The sequence below is a fragment of the Rhinoderma darwinii genome (assembly GCF_050947455.1).
Source record: "Rhinoderma darwinii isolate aRhiDar2 chromosome 5 unlocalized genomic scaffold, aRhiDar2.hap1 SUPER_5_unloc_39, whole genome shotgun sequence".
In the NCBI taxonomy this organism is placed as follows: domain Eukaryota; kingdom Metazoa; phylum Chordata; class Amphibia; order Anura; family Rhinodermatidae; genus Rhinoderma; species Rhinoderma darwinii.
The window spans coordinates 546156-563646 of NW_027461797.1; the positions used below are offsets into that span (position 1 = coordinate 546156).

Sequence of the window (17491 nt, forward strand, 5' to 3'; positions counted from 1 at the left end):
GGCGAGCGGGCGGGCTGCTTTATTGGCTGTTTGCTGTTCCCCTACTCCACTCCACTATTTGACTGTTGTGCTGCATCAATCAATCAATCAATCAATCAATCAATCAATCAATCAATCAATCAATCAGTGGCTGGCTCAGGTGCAGCTCTTTAACTTACCTAAAAGGGAGGGCGGAGAGAAGACAAGGAAGGTGAATGAGGTGTTCCAATGTGAAATGCCGGAAACACAGAAACACAGACGACACACAACAAGAGGTGGCAATCTATTCATTAATTGCATTTAATCAATGAGCTCATTATCACTCATGCATTGTCCAACAGGTGTTGAAATAATGGGATTAAAAGGGGAGATCCCTTCAGAAAGACAGAAACAATAGCAAAGACAAAAAACACTTTTGGAATCTGCTTTTAGTCAACACATAAGGAAAGGGTGCACCGGTCCTGGAAATACTGCAATACCAGGTCAATGCGTGGAGTGGACAGAGCAAGCTCTATTTCCATCTCCCTGTTCTAAAAATCCATTTAATATATGGTCCCCAGATAGGGGACGTATCAGATATTAAACTGATAAGAACAGATACTACACTTGATCTTAGCCAAAAGGCCGAGAAGCGATAACCCGAACGGGCCGCGCGTTGCCCGAGCCTGCCCGATACTGCTGTTCAGCCCTTGCAGCGATTCAGCCTACTTCTAGGCAATTCCATGGGGCCCTGCAGGCTCACACACTCACAGCTACACGGGAGGTGAATAAAGGCCGGAGAGGAAGCCAGACAGGATTTGCTTCTTTTGCTTGCACCACAATGCAGTGCTGAAAGAGGAGGAATCTACATAAAAACGCCTTCCTGGCAACGCCCAAATGCCCTGCTGCCATGCAGATAAACACTGGCAGCGGCAGCAAGTGCATGCCGCCCACAGCCACCCCTTGTTCCTTCACACCTTGTATCAGCTGTAATCCAGTCCAGTCCAGTGCTGCCTGCTGAGCAGCACTGACCAACACTGCCTGGGCCCAGGCTTTTATCTCTGAGGCCCCATTATGATGTCAGAAAGCTGGCTCTGGAATCCTGAGGGCTCCACTATGACACGTGCAAAGTTCCGTCTGAACTTTATATAAGACGGTGAGGCTCAGTCAGTCACTCAGTGTTGCCTGAGAGGGCAACACTGCAACAGCCGGCCGCCAGGCTGTCTTTTTTTTGCACAGCTAGTTGCCTCCAGGAGGCCACAAGAGGGAGACAAGGGACTGCAAAATGGAAAATAGGCATCCACCAACTTTACAGACAACTTCTCCTTGCTCCTACAACCTCCATCCTTGCACAGTTTGTTATTCTTCTAGGTAACATAGTAACAAATCCAAATTGCTGCTCTCTTTGTAGGCAAGCAAGGCTTTGTTGCAACTGCAATTCTTACTTCTTCTTGAAATGTAGGGACGACAGTACATTCCATCACATCCATCTAGTGTACACAGGTAGGTCCATTGTGGCGGGCAGGCGAGCGGGCGGGCTGCTTTATTGGCTGTTTGCTGTTCCCCTACTCCACTCCACTATTTGACTGTTGTGCTGCATCAATCAATCAATCAATCAATCAATCAATCAATCAATCAATCAATCAATCAATCAATCAATCAGTGGCTGGCTCAGGTGCAGCTCTTTAACTTACCTAAAAGGGAGGGCGGAGAGAAGACAAGGAAGGTGAATGAGGTGTTCCAATGTGAAATGCCGGAAACACAGAAACACAGACGACACACAACAAGAGGTGGCAATCTATTCATTAATTGCATTTAATCAATGAGCTCATTATCACTCATGCATTGTCCAACAGGTGTTGAAATAATGGGATTAAAAGGGGAGATCCCTTCAGAAAGACAGAAACAATAGCAAAGACAAAAAACACTTTTGGAATCTGCTTTTAGTCAACACATAAGGAAAGGGTGCACCGGTCCTGGAAATACTGCAATACCAGGTCAATGCGTGGAGTGGACAGAGCAAGCTCTATTTCCATCTCCCTGTTCTAAAAATCCATTTAATATATGGTCCCCAGATAGGGGACGTATCAGATATTAAACTGATAAGAACAGATACTACACTTGATCTTAGCCAAAAGGCCGAGAAGCGATAACCCGAACGGGCCGCGCGTTGCCCGAGCCTGCCCGATACTGCTGTTCAGCCCTTGCAGCGATTCAGCCTACTTCTAGGCAATTCCATGGGGCCCTGCAGGCTCACACACTCACAGCTACACGGGAGGTGAATAAAGGCCGGAGAGGAAGCCAGACAGGATTTGCTTCTTTTGCTTGCACCACAATGCAGTGCTGAAAGAGGAGGAATCTACATAAAAACGCCTTCCTGGCAACGCCCAAATGCCCTGCTGCCATGCAGATAAACACTGGCAGCGGCAGCAAGTGCATGCCCACAGCCACCCCTTGTTCCTTCACACCTTGTATCAGCTGTAATCCAGTCCAGTCCAGTGCTGCCTGCTGAGCAGCACTGACCAACACTGCCTGGGCCCAGGCTTTTATCTCTGAGGCCCCATTATGATGTCAGAAAGCTGGCTCTGGAATCCTGAGGGCTCCACTATGACACGTGCAAAGTTCCGTCTGAACTTTATATAAGACGGTGAGGCTCAGTCAGTCACTCAGTGTTGCCTGAGAGGGCAACACTGCAACAGCCGGCCGCCAGGCTGTCTTTTTTTTGCACAGCTAGTTGCCTCCAGGAGGCCACAAGAGGGAGACAAGGGACTGCAAAATGGAAAATAGGCATCCACCAACTTTACAGACAACTTCTCCTTGCTCCTACAACCTCCATCCTTGCACAGTTTGTTATTCTTCTAGGTAACATAGTAACAAATCCAAATTGCTGCTCTCTTTGTAGGCAAGCAAGGCTTTGTTGCAACTGCAATTCTTACTTCTTCTTGAAATGTAGGGACGACAGTACATTCCATCACATCCATCTAGTGTACACAGGTAGGTCCATTGTGGCGGGCAGGCGAGCGGGCGGGCTGCTTTATTGGCTGTTTGCTGTTCCCCTACTCCACTCCACTATTTGACTGTTGTGCTGCAATCAATCAATCAATCAATCAATCAATCAATCAATCAATCAATCAATCAATCAATCAGTGGCTGGCTCAGGTGCAGCTCTTTAACTTACCTAAAAGGGAGGGCGGAGAGAAGACAAGGAAGGTGAATGAGGTGTTCCAATGTGAAATGCCGGAAACACAGAAACACAGACGACACACAACAAGAGGTGGCAATCTATTCATTAATTGCATTTAATCAATGAGCTCATTATCACTCATGCATTGTCCAACAGGTGTTGAAATAATGGGATTAAAAGGGGAGATCCCTTCAGAAAGACAGAAACAATAGCAAAGACAAAAAACACTTTTGGAATCTGCTTTTAGTCAACACATAAGGAAAGGGTGCACCGGTCCTGGAAATACTGCAATACCAGGTCAATGCGTGGAGTGGACAGAGCAAGCTCTATTTCCATCTCCCTGTTCTAAAAATCCATTTAATATATGGTCCCCAGATAGGGGACGTATCAGATATTAAACTGATAAGAACAGATACTACACTTGATCTTAGCCAAAAGGCCGAGAAGCGATAACCCGAACGGGCCGCGCGTTGCCCGAGCCTGCCCGATACTGCTGTTCAGCCCTTGCAGCGATTCAGCCTACTTCTAGGCAATTCCATGGGGCCCTGCAGGCTCACACACTCACAGCTACACGGGAGGTGAATAAAGGCCGGAGAGGAAGCCAGACAGGATTTGCTTCTTTTGCTTGCACCACAATGCAGTGCTGAAAGAGGAGGAATCTACATAAAAACGCCTTCCTGGCAACGCCCAAATGCCCTGCTGCCATGCAGATAAACACTGGCAGCGGCAGCAAGTGCATGCCCACAGCCACCCCTTGTTCCTTCACACCTTGTATCAGCTGTAATCCAGTCCAGTCCAGTGCTGCCTGCTGAGCAGCACTGACCAACACTGCCTGGGCCCAGGCTTTTATCTCTGAGGCCCCATTATGATGTCAGAAAGCTGGCTCTGGAATCCTGAGGGCTCCACTATGACACGTGCAAAGTTCCGTCTGAACTTTATATAAGACGGTGAGGCTCAGTCAGTCACTCAGTGTTGCCTGAGAGGGCAACACTGCAACAGCCGGCCGCCAGGCTTTCTTTTTTTTGCACAGCTAGTTGCCTCCAGGAGGCCACAAGAGGGAGACAAGGGACTGCAAAATGGAAAATAGGCATCCACCAACTTTACAGACAACTTCTCCTTGCTCCTACAACCTCCATCCTTGCACAGTTTGTTATTCTTCTAGGTAACATAGTAACAAATCCAAATTGCTGCTCTCTTTGTAGGCAAGCAAGGCTTTGTTGCAACTGCAATTCTTACTTCTTCTTGAAATGTAGGGACGACAGTACATTCCATCACATCCATCTAGTGTACACAGGTAGGTCCATTGTGGCGGGCAGGCGAGCGGGCGGGCTGCTTTATTGGCTGTTTGCTGTTCCCCTACTCCACTCCACTATTTGACTGTTGTGCTGCATCAATCAATCAATCAATCAATCAATCAATCAGTGGCTGGCTCAGGTGCAGCTCTTTAACTTACCTAAAAGGGAGGGCGGAGAGAAGACAAGGAAGGTGAATGAGGTGTTCCAATGTGAAATGCCGGAAACACAGAAACACAGACGACACACAACAAGAGGTGGCAATCTATTCATTAATTGCATTTAATCAATGAGCTCATTATCACTCATGCATTGTCCAACAGGTGTTGAAATAATGGGATTAAAAGGGGAGATCCCTTCAGAAAGACAGAAACAATAGCAAAGACAAAAAACACTTTTGGAATCTGCTTTTAGTCAACACATAAGGAAAGGGTGCACCGGTCCTGGAAATACTGCAATACCAGGTCAATGCGTGGAGTGGACAGAGCAAGCTCTATTTCCATCTCCCTGTTCTAAAAATCCATTTAATATATGGTCCCCAGATAGGGGACGTATCAGATATTAAACTGATAAGAACAGATACTACACTTGATCTTAGCCAAAAGGCCGAGAAGCGATAACCCGAACGGGCCGCGCGTTGCCCGAGCCTGCCCGATACTGCTGTTCAGCCCTTGCAGCGATTCAGCCTACTTCTAGGCAATTCCATGGGGCCCTGCAGGCTCACACACTCACAGCTACACGGGAGGTGAATAAAGGCCGGAGAGGAAGCCAGACAGGATTTGCTTCTTTTGCTTGCACCACAATGCAGTGCTGAAAGAGGAGGAATCTACATAAAAACGCCTTCCTGGCAACGCCCAAATGCCCTGCTGCCATGCAGATAAACACTGGCAGCGGCAGCAAGTGCATGCCCACAGCCACCCCTTGTTCCTTCACACCTTGTATCAGCTGTAATCCAGTCCAGTCCAGTGCTGCCTGCTGAGCAGCACTGACCAACACTGCCTGGGCCCAGGCTTTTATCTCTGAGGCCCCATTATGATGTCAGAAAGCTGGCTCTGGAATCCTGAGGGCTCCACTATGACACGTGCAAAGTTCCGTCTGAACTTTATATAAGACGGTGAGGCTCAGTCAGTCACTCAGTGTTGCCTGAGAGGGCAACACTGCAACAGCCGGCCGCCAGGCTGTCTTTTTTTTGCACAGCTAGTTGCCTCCAGGAGGCCACAAGAGGGAGACAAGGGACTGCAAAATGGAAAATAGGCATCCACCAACTTTACAGACAACTTCTCCTTGCTCCTACAACCTCCATCCTTGCACAGTTTGTTATTCTTCTAGGTAACATAGTAACAAATCCAAATTGCTGCTCTCTTTGTAGGCAAGCAAGGCTTTGTTGCAACTGCAATTCTTACTTCTTCTTGAAATGTAGGGACGACAGTACATTCCATCACATCCATCTAGTGTACACAGGTAGGTCCATTGTGGCGGGCAGGCGAGCGGGCGGGCTGCTTTATTGGCTGTTTGCTGTTCCCCTACTCCACTCCACTATTTGACTGTTGTGCTGCATCAATCAATCAATCAATCAATCAATCAATCAATCAATCAATCAATCAATCAATCAATCAATCAATCAATCAGTGGCTGGCTCAGGTGCAGCTCTTTAACTTACCTAAAAGGGAGGGCGGAGAGAAGACAAGGAAGGTGAATGAGGTGTTCCAATGTGAAATGCCGGAAACACAGAAACACAGACGACACACAACAAGAGGTGGCAATCTATTCATTAATTGCATTTAATCAATGAGCTCATTATCACTCATGCATTGTCCAACAGGTGTTGAAATAATGGGATTAAAAGGGGAGATCCCTTCAGAAAGACAGAAACAATAGCAAAGACAAAAAACACTTTTGGAATCTGCTTTTAGTCAACACATAAGGAAAGGGTGCACCGGTCCTGGAAATACTGCAATACCAGGTCAATGCGTGGAGTGGACAGAGCAAGCTCTATTTCCATCTCCCTGTTCTAAAAATCCATTTAATATATGGTCCCCAGATAGGGGACGTATCAGATATTAAACTGATAAGAACAGATACTACACTTGATCTTAGCCAAAAGGCCGAGAAGCGATAACCCGAACGGGCCGCGCGTTGCCCGAGCCTGCCCGATACTGCTGTTCAGCCCTTGCAGCGATTCAGCCTACTTCTAGGCAATTCCATGGGGCCCTGCAGGCTCACACACTCACAGCTACACGGGAGGTGAATAAAGGCCGGAGAGGAAGCCAGACAGGATTTGCTTCTTTTGCTTGCACCACAATGCAGTGCTGAAAGAGGAGGAATCTACATAAAAACGCCTTCCTGGCAACGCCCAAATGCCCTGCTGCCATGCAGATAAACACTGGCAGCGGCAGCAAGTGCATGCCCACAGCCACCCCTTGTTCCTTCACACCTTGTATCAGCTGTAATCCAGTCCAGTCCAGTGCTGCCTGCTGAGCAGCACTGACCAACACTGCCTGGGCCCAGGCTTTTATCTCTGAGGCCCCATTATGATGTCAGAAAGCTGGCTCTGGAATCCTGAGGGCTCCACTATGACACGTGCAAAGTTCCGTCTGAACTTTATATAAGACGGTGAGGCTCAGTCAGTCACTCAGTGTTGCCTGAGAGGGCAACACTGCAACAGCCGGCCGCCAGGCTGTCTTTTTTTTGCACAGCTAGTTGCCTCCAGGAGGCCACAAGAGGGAGACAAGGGACTGCAAAATGGAAAATAGGCATCCACCAACTTTACAGACAACTTCTCCTTGCTCCTACAACCTCCATCCTTGCACAGTTTGTTATTCTTCTAGGTAACATAGTAACAAATCCAAATTGCTGCTCTCTTTGTAGGCAAGCAAGGCTTTGTTGCAACTGCAATTCTTACTTCTTCTTGAAATGTAGGGACGACAGTACATTCCATCACATCCATCTAGTGTACACAGGTAGGTCCATTGTGGCGGGCAGGCGAGCGGGCGGGCTGCTTTATTGGCTGTTTGCTGTTCCCCTACTCCACTCCACTATTTGACTGTTGTGCTGCATCAATCAATCAATCAATCAATCAATCAATCAATCAATCAATCAGTGGCTGGCTCAGGTGCAGCTCTTTAACTTACCTAAAAGGGAGGGCGGAGAGAAGACAAGGAAGGTGAATGAGGTGTTCCAATGTGAAATGCCGGAAACACAGAAACACAGACGACACACAACAAGAGGTGGCAATCTATTCATTAATTGCATTTAATCAATGAGCTCATTATCACTCATGCATTGTCCAACAGGTGTTGAAATAATGGGATTAAAAGGGGAGATCCCTTCAGAAAGACAGAAACAATAGCAAAGACAAAAAACACTTTTGGAATCTGCTTTTAGTCAACACATAAGGAAAGGGTGCACCGGTCCTGGAAATACTGCAATACCAGGTCAATGCGTGGAGTGGACAGAGCAAGCTCTATTTCCATCTCCCTGTTCTAAAAATCCATTTAATATATGGTCCCCAGATAGGGGACGTATCAGATATTAAACTGATAAGAACAGATACTACACTTGATCTTAGCCAAAAGGCCGAGAAGCGATAACCCGAACGGGCCGCGCGTTGCCCGAGCCTGCCCGATACTGCTGTTCAGCCCTTGCAGCGATTCAGCCTACTTCTAGGCAATTCCATGGGGCCCTGCAGGCTCACACACTCACAGCTACACGGGAGGTGAATAAAGGCCGGAGAGGAAGCCAGACAGGATTTGCTTCTTTTGCTTGCACCACAATGCAGTGCTGAAAGAGGAGGAATCTACATAAAAACGCCTTCCTGGCAACGCCCAAATGCCCTGCTGCCATGCAGATAAACACTGGCAGCGGCAGCAAGTGCATGCCCACAGCCACCCCTTGTTCCTTCACACCTTGTATCAGCTGTAATCCAGTCCAGTCCAGTGCTGCCTGCTGAGCAGCACTGACCAACACTGCCTGGGCCCAGGCTTTTATCTCTGAGGCCCCATTATGATGTCAGAAAGCTGGCTCTGGAATCCTGAGGGCTCCACTATGACACGTGCAAAGTTCCGTCTGAACTTTATATAAGACGGTGAGGCTCAGTCAGTCACTCAGTGTTGCCTGAGAGGGCAACACTGCAACAGCCGGCCGCCAGGCTGTCTTTTTTTTGCACAGCTAGTTGCCTCCAGGAGGCCACAAGAGGGAGACAAGGGACTGCAAAATGGAAAATAGGCATCCACCAACTTTACAGACAACTTCTCCTTGCTCCTACAACCTCCATCCTTGCACAGTTTGTTATTCTTCTAGGTAACATAGTAACAAATCCAAATTGCTGCTCTCTTTGTAGGCAAGCAAGGCTTTGTTGCAACTGCAATTCTTACTTCTTCTTGAAATGTAGGGACGACAGTACATTCCATCACATCCATCTAGTGTACACAGGTAGGTCCATTGTGGCGGGCAGGCGAGCGGGCGGGCTGCTTTATTGGCTGTTTGCTGTTCCCCTACTCCACTCCACTATTTGACTGTTGTGCTGCATCAATCAATCAATCAATCAATCAATCAATCAATCAATCAATCAATCAATCAATCAATCAATCAATCAATCAGTGGCTGGCTCAGGTGCAGCTCTTTAACTTACCTAAAAGGGAGGGCGGAGAGAAGACAAGGAAGGTGAATGAGGTGTTCCAATGTGAAATGCCGGAAACACAGAAACACAGACGACACACAACAAGAGGTGGCAATCTATTCATTAATTGCATTTAATCAATGAGCTCATTATCACTCATGCATTGTCCAACAGGTGTTGAAATAATGGGATTAAAAGGGGAGATCCCTTCAGAAAGACAGAAACAATAGCAAAGACAAAAAACACTTTTGGAATCTGCTTTTAGTCAACACATAAGGAAAGGGTGCACCGGTCCTGGAAATACTGCAATACCAGGTCAATTCGTGGAGTGGACAGAGCAAGCTCTATTTCCATCTCCCTGTTCTAAAAATCCATTTAATATATGGTCCCCAGATAGGGGACGTATCAGATATTAAACTGATAAGAACAGATACTACACTTGATCTTAGCCAAAAGGCCGAGAAGCGATAACTCGAACGGGCCGCGCGTTGCCCGAGCCTGCCCGATACTGCTGTTCAGCCCTTGCAGCGATTCAGCCTACTTCTAGGCAATTCCATGGGGCCCTGCAGGCTCACACACTCACAGCTACACGGGAGGTGAATAAAGGCCGGAGAGGAAGCCAGACAGGATTTGCTTCTTTTGCTTGCACCACAATGCAGTGCTGAAAGAGGAGGAATCTACATAAAAACGCCTTCCTGGCAACGCCCAAATGCCCTGCTGCCATGCAGATAAACACTGGCAGCGGCAGCAAGTGCATGCCCACAGCCACCCCTTGTTCCTTCACACCTTGTATCAGCTGTAATCCAGTCCAGTCCAGTGCTGCCTGCTGAGCAGCACTGACCAACACTGCCTGGGCCCAGGCTTTTATCTCTGAGGCCCCATTATGATGTCAGAAAGCTGGCTCTGGAATCCTGAGGGCTCCACTATGACACGTGCAAAGTTCCGTCTGAGCTTTATATAAGACGGTGAGGCTCAGTCAGTCACTCAGTGTTGCCTGAGAGGGCAACACTGCAACAGCCGGCCGCCAGGCTGTCTTTTTTTTGCACAGCTAGTTGCCTCCAGGAGGCCACAAGAGGGAGACAAGGGACTGCAAAATGGAAAATAGGCATCCACCAACTTTACAGACAACTTCTCCTTGCTCCTACAACCTCCATCCTTGCACAGTTTGTTATTCTTCTAGGTAACATAGTAACAAATCCAAATTGCTGCTCTCTTTGTAGGCAAGCAAGGCTTTGTTGCAACTGCAATTCTTACTTCTTCTTGAAATGTAGGGACGACAGTACATTCCATCACATCCATCTAGTGTACACAGGTAGGTCCATTGTGGCGGGCAGGCGAGCGGGCGGGCTGCTTTATTGGCTGTTTGCTGTTCCCCTACTCCACTCCACTATTTGACTGTTGTGCATCAATCAATCAATCAATCAATCAATCAATCAATCAATCAATCAATCAATCAATCAATCAGTGGCTGGCTCAGGTGCAGCTCTTTAACTTACCTAAAAGGGAGGGCGGAGAGAAGACAAGGAAGGTGAATGAGGTGTTCCAATGTGAAATGCCGGAAACACAGAAACACAGACGACACACAACAAGAGGTGGCAATCTATTCATTAATTGAATTTAATCAATGAGCTCATTATCACTCATGCATTGTCCAACAGGTGTTGAAATAATGGGATTAAAAGGGGAGATCCCTTCAGAAAGACAGAAACAATAGCAAAGACAAAAAACACTTTTGGAATCTGCTTTTAGTCAACACATAAGGAAAGGGTGCACCGGTCCTGGAAATACTGCAATACCAGGTCAATGCGTGGAGTGGACAGAGCAAGCTCTATTTCCATCTCCCTGTTCTAAAAATCCATTTAATATATGGTCCCCAGATAGGGGACGTATCAGATATTAAACTGATAAGAACAGATACTACACTTGATCTTAGCCAAAAGGCCGAGAAGCGATAACCCGAACGGGCCGCGCGTTGCCCGAGCCTGCCCGATACTGCTGTTCAGCCCTTGCAGCGATTCAGCCTACTTCTAGGCAATTCCATGGGGCCCTGCAGGCTCACACACTCACAGCTACACGGGAGGTGAATAAAGGCCGGAGAGGAAGCCAGACAGGATTTGCTTCTTTTGCTTGCACCACAATGCAGTGCTGAAAGAGGAGGAATCTACATAAAAACGCCTTCCTGGCAACGCCCAAATGCCCTGCTGCCATGCAGATAAACACTGGCAGCGGCAGCAAGTGCATGCCCACAGCCACCCCTTGTTCCTTCACACCTTGTATCAGCTGTAATCCAGTCCAGTCCAGTGCTGCCTGCTGAGCAGCACTGACCAACACTGCCTGGGCCCAGGCTTTTATCTCTGAGGCCCCATTATGATGTCAGAAAGCTGGCTCTGGAATCCTGAGGGCTCCACTATGACACGTGCAAAGTTCCGTCTGAACTTTATATAAGACGGTGAGGCTCAGTCAGTCACTCAGTGTTGCCTGAGAGGGCAACACTGCAACAGCCGGCCGCCAGGCTGTCTTTTTTTTGCACAGCTAGTTGCCTCCAGGAGGCCACAAGAGGGAGACAAGGGACTGCAAAATGGAAAATAGGCATCCACCAACTTTACAGACAACTTCTCCTTGCTCCTACAACCTCCATCCTTGCACAGTTTGTTATTCTTCTAGGTAACATAGTAACAAATCCAAATTGCTGCTCTCTTTGTAGGCAAGCAAGGCTTTGTTGCAACTGCAATTCTTACTTCTTCTTGAAATGTAGGGACGACAGTACATTCCATCACATCCATCTAGTGTACACAGGTAGGTCCATTGTGGCGGGCAGGCGAGCGGGCGGGCTGCTTTATTGGCTGTTTGCTGTTCCCCTACTCCACTCCACTATTTGACTGTTGTGCTGCATCAATCAATCAATCAATCAATCAATCAATCAATCAATCAATCAGTGGCTGGCTCAGGTGCAGCTCTTTAACTTACCTAAAAGGGAGGGCGGAGAGAAGACAAGGAAGGTGAATGAGGTGTTCCAATGTGAAATGCCGGAAACACAGAAACACAGACGACACACAACAAGAGGTGGCAATCTATTCATTAATTGCATTTAATCAATGAGCTCATTATCACTCATGCATTGTCCAACAGGTGTTGAAATAATGGGATTAAAAGGGGAGATCCCTTCAGAAAGACAGAAACAATAGCAAAGACAAAAAACACTTTTGGAATCTGCTTTTAGTCAACACATAAGGAAAGGGTGCACCGGTCCTGGAAATACTGCAATACCAGGTCAATGCGTGGAGTGGACAGAGCAAGCTCTATTTCCATCTCCCTGTTCTAAAAATCCATTTAATATATGGTCCCCAGATAGGGGACGTATCAGATATTAAACTGATAAGAACAGATACTACACTTGATCTTAGCCAAAAGGCCGAGAAGCGATAACCCGAACGGGCCGCGCGTTGCCCGAGCCTGCCCGATACTGCTGTTCAGCCCTTGCAGCGATTCAGCCTACTTCTAGGCAATTCCATGGGGCCCTGCAGGCTCACACACTCACAGCTACACGGGAGGTGAATAAAGGCCGGAGAGGAAGCCAGACAGGATTTGCTTCTTTTGCTTGCACCACAATGCAGTGCTGAAAGAGGAGGAATCTACATAAAAACGCCTTCCTGGCAACGCCCAAATGCCCTGCTGCCATGCAGATAAACACTGGCAGCGGCAGCAAGTGCATGCCCACAGCCACCCCTTGTTCCTTCACACCTTGTATCAGCTGTAATCCAGTCCAGTCCAGTGCTGCCTGCTGAGCAGCACTGACCAACACTGCCTGGGCCCAGGCTTTTATCTCTGAGGCCCCATTATGATGTCAGAAAGCTGGCTCTGGAATCCTGAGGGCTCCACTATGACACGTGCAAAGTTCCGTCTGAACTTTATATAAGACGGTGAGGCTCAGTCAGTCACTCAGTGTTGCCTGAGAGGGCAACACTGCAACAGCCGGCCGCCAGGCTGTCTTTTTTTTGCACAGCTAGTTGCCTCCAGGAGGCCACAAGAGGGAGACAAGGGACTGCAAAATGGAAAATAGGCATCCACCAACTTTACAGACAACTTCTCCTTGCTCCTACAACCTCCATCCTTGCACAGTTTGTTATTCTTCTAGGTAACATAGTAACAAATCCAAATTGCTGCTCTCTTTGTAGGCAAGCAAGGCTTTGTTGCAACTGCAATTCTTACTTCTTCTTGAAATGTAGGGACGACAGTACATTCCATCACATCCATCTAGTGTACACAGGTAGGTCCATTGTGGCGGGCAGGCGAGCGGGCGGGCTGCTTTATTGGCTGTTTGCTGTTCCCCTACTCCACTCCACTATTTGACTGTTGTGCTGCATCAATCAATCAATCAATCAATCAATCAATCAATCAATCAATCAATCAGTGGCTGGCTCAGGTGCAGCTCTTTCACTTACCTAAAAGGGAGGGCGGAGAGAAGACAAGGAAGGTGAATGAGGTGTTCCAATGTGAAATGCCGGAAACACAGAAACACAGACGACACACAACAAGAGGTGGCAATCTATTCATTAATTGCATTTAATCAATGAGCTCATTATCACTCATGCATTGTCCAACAGGTGTTGAAATAATGGGATTAAAAGGGGAGATCCCTTCAGAAAGACAGAAACAATAGCAAAGACAAAAAACACTTTTGGAATCTGCTTTTAGTCAACACATAAGGAAAGGGTGCACCGGTCCTGGAAATACTGCAATACCAGGTCAATGCGTGGAGTGGACAGAGCAAGCTCTATTTCCATCTCCCTGTTCTAAAAATCCATTTAATATATGGTCCCCAGATAGGGGACGTATCAGATATTAAACTGATAAGAACAGATACTACACTTGATCTTAGCCAAAAGGCCGAGAAGCGATAACCCGAACGGGCCGCGCGTTGCCCGAGCCTGCCCGATACTGCTGTTCAGCCCTTGCAGCGATTCAGCCTACTTCTAGGCAATTCCATGGGGCCCTGCAGGCTCACACACTCACAGCTACACGGGAGGTGAATAAAGGCCGGAGAGGAAGCCAGACAGGATTTGCTTCTTTTGCTTGCACCACAATGCAGTGCTGAAAGAGGAGGAATCTACATAAAAACGCCTTCCTGGCAACGCCCAAATGCCCTGCTGCCATGCAGATAAACACTGGCAGCGGCAGCAAGTGCATGCCCACAGCCACCCCTTGTTCCTTCACACCTTGTATCAGCTGTAATCCAGTCCAGTCCAGTGCTGCCTGCTGAGCAGCACTGACCAACACTGCCTGGGCCCAGGCTTTTATCTCTGAGGCCCCATTATGATGTCAGAAAGCTGGCTCTGGAATCCTGAGGGCTCCACTATGACACGTGCAAAGTTCCGTCTGAACTTTATATAAGACGGTGAGGCTCAGTCAGTCACTCAGTGTTGCCTGAGAGGGCAACACTGCAACAGCCGGCCGCCAGGCTGTCTTTTTTTTGCACAGCTAGTTGCCTCCAGGAGGCCACAAGAGGGAGACAAGGGACTGCAAAATGGAAAATAGGCATCCACCAACTTTACAGACAACTTCTCCTTGCTCCTACAACCTCCATCCTTGCACAGTTTGTTATTCTTCTAGGTAACATAGTAACAAATCCAAATTGCTGCTCTCTTTGTAGGCAAGCAAGGCTTTGTTGCAACTGCAATTCTTACTTCTTCTTGAAATGTAGGGACGACAGTACATTCCATCACATCCATCTAGTGTACACAGGTAGGTCCATTGTGGCGGGCAGGCGAGCGGGCGGGCTGCTTTATTGGCTGTTTGCTGTTCCCCTACTCCACTCCACTATTTGACTGTTGTGCTGCATCAATCAATCAATCAATCAATCAATCAATCAATCAATCAATCAATCAATCAATCAATCAGTGGCTGGCTCAGGTGCAGCTCTTTAACTTACCTAAAAGGGAGGGCGGAGAGAAGACAAGGAAGGTGAATGAGGTGTTCCAATGTGAAATGCCGGAAACACAGAAACACAGACGACACACAACAAGAGGTGGCAATCTATTCATTAATTGCATTTAATCAATGAGCTCATTATCACTCATGCATTGTCCAACAGGTGTTGAAATAATGGGATTAAAAGGGGAGATCCCTTCAGAAAGACAGAAACAATAGCAAAGACAAAAAACACTTTTGGAATCTGCTTTTAGTCAACACATAAGGAAAGGGTGCACCGGTCCTGGAAATACTGCAATACCAGGTCAATGCGTGGAGTGGACAGAGCAAGCTCTATTTCCATCTCCCTGTTCTAAAAATCCATTTAATATATGGTCCCCAGATAGGGGACGTATCAGATATTAAACTGATAAGAACAGATACTACACTTGATCTTAGCCAAAAGGCCGAGAAGCGATAACCCGAACGGGCCGCGCGTTGCCCGAGCCTGCCCGATACTGCTGTTCAGCCCTTGCAGCGATTCAGCCTACTTCTAGGCAATTCCATGGGGCCCTGCAGGCTCACACACTCACAGCTACACGGGAGGTGAATAAAGGCCGGAGAGGAAGCCAGACAGGATTTGCTTCTTTTGCTTGCACCACAATGCAGTGCTGAAAGAGGAGGAATCTACATAAAAACGCCTTCCTGGCAACGCCCAAATGCCCTGCTGCCATGCAGATAAACACTGGCAGCGGCAGCAAGTGCATGCCCACAGCCACCCCTTGTTCCTTCACACCTTGTATCAGCTGTAATCCAGTCCAGTCCAGTGCTGCCTGCTGAGCAGCACTGACCAACACTGCCTGGGCCCAGGCTTTTATCTCTGAGGCCCCATTATGATGTCAGAAAGCTGGCTCTGGAATCCTGAGGGCTCCACTATGACACGTGCAAAGTTCCGTCTGAACTTTATATAAGACGGTGAGGCTCAGTCAGTCACTCAGTGTTGCCTGAGAGGGCAACACTGCAACAGCCGGCCGCCAGGCTGTCTTTTTTTTGCACAGCTAGTTGCCTCCAGGAGGCCACAAGAGGGAGACAAGGGACTGCAAAATGGAAAATAGGCATCCACCAACTTTACAGACAACTTCTCCTTGCTCCTACAACCTCCATCCTTGCACAGTTTGTTATTCTTCTAGGTAACATAGTAACAAATCCAAATTGCTGCTCTCTTTGTAGGCAAGCAAGGCTTTGTTGCAACTGCAATTCTTACTTCTTCTTGAAATGTAGGGACGACAGTACATTCCATCACATCCATCTAGTGTACACAGGTAGGTCCATTGTGGCGGGCAGGCGAGCGGGCGGGCTGCTTTATTGGCTGTTTGCTGTTCCCCTACTCCACTCCACTATTTGACTGTTGTGCTGCATCAATCAATCAATCAATCAATCAATCAATCAATCAGTGGCTGGCTCAGGTGCAGCTCTTTAACTTACCTAAAAGGGAGGGCGGAGAGAAGACAAGGAAGGTGAATGAGGTGTTCCAATGTGAAATGCCGGAAACACAGAAACACAGACGACACACAACAAGAGGTGGCAATCTATTCATTAATTGCATTTAATCAATGAGCTCATTATCACTCATGCATTGTCCAACAGGTGTTGAAATAATGGGATTAAAAGGGGAGATCCCTTCAGAAAGACAGAAACAATAGCAAAGACAAAAAACACTTTTGGAATCTGCTTTTAGTCAACACATAAGGAAAGGGTGCACCGGTCCTGGAAATACTGCAATACCAGGTCAATGCGTGGAGTGGACAGAGCAAGCTCTATTTCCATCTCCCTGTTCTAAAAATCCATTTAATATATGGTCCCCAGATAGGGGACGTATCAGATATTAAACTGATAAGAACAGATACTACACTTGATCTTAGCCAAAAGGCCGAGAAGCGATAACCCGAACGGGCCGCGCGTTGCCCGAGCCTGCCCGATACTGCTGTTCAGCCCTTGCAGCGATTCAGCCTACTTCTAGGCAATTCCATGGGGCCCTGCAGGCTCACACACTCACAGCTACACGGGAGGTGAATAAAGGCCGGAGAGGAAGCCAGACAGGATTTGCTTCTTTTGCTTGCACCACAATGCAGTGCTGAAAGAGGAGGAATCTACATAAAAACGCCTTCCTGGCAACGCCCAAATGCCCTGCTGCCATGCAGATAAACACTGGCAGCGGCAGCAAGTGCATGCCCACAGCCACCCCTTGTTCCTTCACACCTTGTATCAGCTGTAATCCAGTCCAGTCCAGTGCTGCCTGCTGAGCAGCACTGACCAACACTGCCTGGGCCCAGGCTTTTATCTCTGAGGCCCCATTATGATGTCAGAAAGCTGGCTCTGGAATCCTGAGGGCTCCACTATGACACGTGCAAAGTTCCGTCTGAACTTTATATAAGACGGTGAGGCTCAGTCAGTCACTCAGTGTTGCCTGAGAGGGCAACACTGCAACAGCCGGCCGCCAGGCTGTCTTTTTTTTGCACAGCTAGTTGCCTC

General features: G+C 47.8%; 12 non-coding genes across 12 annotated transcripts; all 12 read right to left on the reverse strand.

Moving 5' to 3' along the window:
• Window positions 1–424: 424 nt before the first annotated feature.
• Window positions 425–615, reverse strand: LOC142692480 (U2 spliceosomal RNA). The gene has a single exon (XR_012860920.1). It is a non-coding gene; the product is annotated as a U2 spliceosomal RNA (small nuclear RNA).
• Window positions 616–1918: 1303 nt separating this feature from the next.
• LOC142692481 (U2 spliceosomal RNA) lies at window positions 1919–2109 on the reverse strand. Its single transcript, XR_012860921.1, has one exon. It is a non-coding gene; the product is annotated as a U2 spliceosomal RNA (small nuclear RNA).
• Window positions 2110–3402: 1293 nt separating this feature from the next.
• On the reverse strand, window positions 3403–3593 carry LOC142692482 (U2 spliceosomal RNA). The gene has a single exon (XR_012860922.1). It is a non-coding gene; the product is annotated as a U2 spliceosomal RNA (small nuclear RNA).
• Window positions 3594–4861: 1268 nt separating this feature from the next.
• LOC142692483 (U2 spliceosomal RNA) lies at window positions 4862–5052 on the reverse strand. Its single transcript, XR_012860923.1, has one exon. It is a non-coding gene; the product is annotated as a U2 spliceosomal RNA (small nuclear RNA).
• Window positions 5053–6360: 1308 nt separating this feature from the next.
• On the reverse strand, window positions 6361–6551 carry LOC142692484 (U2 spliceosomal RNA). The gene has a single exon (XR_012860924.1). It is a non-coding gene; the product is annotated as a U2 spliceosomal RNA (small nuclear RNA).
• Window positions 6552–7831: 1280 nt separating this feature from the next.
• Window positions 7832–8022, reverse strand: LOC142692485 (U2 spliceosomal RNA). Its single transcript, XR_012860925.1, has one exon. It is a non-coding gene; the product is annotated as a U2 spliceosomal RNA (small nuclear RNA).
• A 1308-nt stretch (window positions 8023–9330) lies between these two features.
• Window positions 9331–9521, reverse strand: LOC142692133 (U2 spliceosomal RNA). The gene has a single exon (XR_012860619.1). It is a non-coding gene; the product is annotated as a U2 spliceosomal RNA (small nuclear RNA).
• Window positions 9522–10814: 1293 nt separating this feature from the next.
• Window positions 10815–11005, reverse strand: LOC142692487 (U2 spliceosomal RNA). Its single transcript, XR_012860927.1, has one exon. It is a non-coding gene; the product is annotated as a U2 spliceosomal RNA (small nuclear RNA).
• A 1280-nt stretch (window positions 11006–12285) lies between these two features.
• LOC142692489 (U2 spliceosomal RNA) lies at window positions 12286–12476 on the reverse strand. The gene has a single exon (XR_012860928.1). It is a non-coding gene; the product is annotated as a U2 spliceosomal RNA (small nuclear RNA).
• Window positions 12477–13760: 1284 nt separating this feature from the next.
• LOC142692490 (U2 spliceosomal RNA) lies at window positions 13761–13951 on the reverse strand. The gene has a single exon (XR_012860929.1). It is a non-coding gene; the product is annotated as a U2 spliceosomal RNA (small nuclear RNA).
• Window positions 13952–15247: 1296 nt separating this feature from the next.
• LOC142692491 (U2 spliceosomal RNA) lies at window positions 15248–15438 on the reverse strand. The gene has a single exon (XR_012860930.1). It is a non-coding gene; the product is annotated as a U2 spliceosomal RNA (small nuclear RNA).
• Window positions 15439–16710: 1272 nt separating this feature from the next.
• Window positions 16711–16901, reverse strand: LOC142692492 (U2 spliceosomal RNA). Its single transcript, XR_012860931.1, has one exon. It is a non-coding gene; the product is annotated as a U2 spliceosomal RNA (small nuclear RNA).
• Between the last annotated feature and the right edge of the window lie 590 nt (window positions 16902–17491).